Here is a 1,412-nt window from a genome sequence, read left to right as displayed (position 1 = left end):
AGGTGGGAGAGCAAGAAGTGGTGTGGTGGGGTATTTTTTTGTAAATTGAATAAAAAACTCAGCAATATATCTGAGAAAAAAATAACATTATTACTAAGGTTTTGCAGGTGTATAAAGGTATATTGAATTTAACAAGATACATCTGCAACACAATGCAACTCTAGCTTTAGAATTACTTAGAACATGGATTCTCTTTCTTTGTCATGTAACTTTTTATCACTTGAAAAACAAGGAAAAAATAAGAAAAAAATGATGAATTTTCAAAAACATAATAACAAAGTCTATTAAGAACTTCTGAAATATTCAAAACTAGAACAACATATAGAAAGTTTATGACAATCTATATATGAAATAATTTTGTGGTTGTTTTGACAACACAAAGGATATCATTAAACATAATAGATGAGACTCTTCTTAACAATCAAAGAGACAATGGAAACCCAAAAGAAAAATGTTAATTTTTTAATTAACAGATAGGCTAGACTCATGATTTCTTAAACTTTGCTAATATATCTTGAAAGTAATATAAGAATTGTTCATAATGAATGCAAGCCACAAAATAGGGTAGAGTATTAGGGTTTCAACATACAAACGGAAAATCCAATCATCTGATATTTTTCACTTGTCTATTAAAAACTTATGCTTTTACCGACACTAAAGCACCGTATTGCCTTTGACTCAACAATATTTCAGGTCTCCTCCAACATCATAGGACCTTGGACATAATAGCAAGCAACTAGAAGAAAAATCAAGGGGTATACTTGAAAACCTTCATCAAATCTTTAAGCGAATGTAAGAAGAATGTAGAAGCAATAACAAAACACGTACATTATATTTTTTTACGAATTTCATAAATATTAATACCGCCTCAGTGTTTTATGAATGTCAGTTGTAGTCATTAAGAAACCTATACCTATACTTTCTGTGTGGTACCAACTGTGCTTCAAGTTAAAGTTTTACTTTGATAATCTCACGTAGCAAATATTTCACCAACAAAAAAAAATCTACAGATCACTAGCCCAATGTAAGCAACCAACAATACATTTGAAAGTCAATCTTCTTAATCATTTGAAAGTCGATCTTCTTAATCACTGATTCCCTAACAAAAACACAATACAAAATTCTGTAAAATGCTAAATTGCATACTAATCTTTAGGCGAAGATGAAGCAACTAACATAACATATAGTTTTCAGCCTTTCTTTTAAATAATTAAAAAGATAGAACTATGAATTAAAAGGATATTATAAGAAGTGTGAGAAGATGTTGAAGACAAGATGATTGTTGAGCCATAACATCACCAAATTTACATTGTATTTCATCGAAACGTGCTTCCCAAGGCTAATGAATCCTTTGCAACTCCTGAATTTGTGACTAAAAGGAGAATTTTACAGAGTAACCTCTTATGTTAATT

This window comes from Cryptomeria japonica, unplaced genomic scaffold, assembly GCF_030272615.1.
Source record: "Cryptomeria japonica unplaced genomic scaffold, Sugi_1.0 HiC_scaffold_46, whole genome shotgun sequence".
Lineage (NCBI taxonomy): Eukaryota > Viridiplantae > Streptophyta > Pinopsida > Cupressales > Cupressaceae > Cryptomeria > Cryptomeria japonica.
This window is presented reverse-complemented; position numbering follows the sequence as displayed.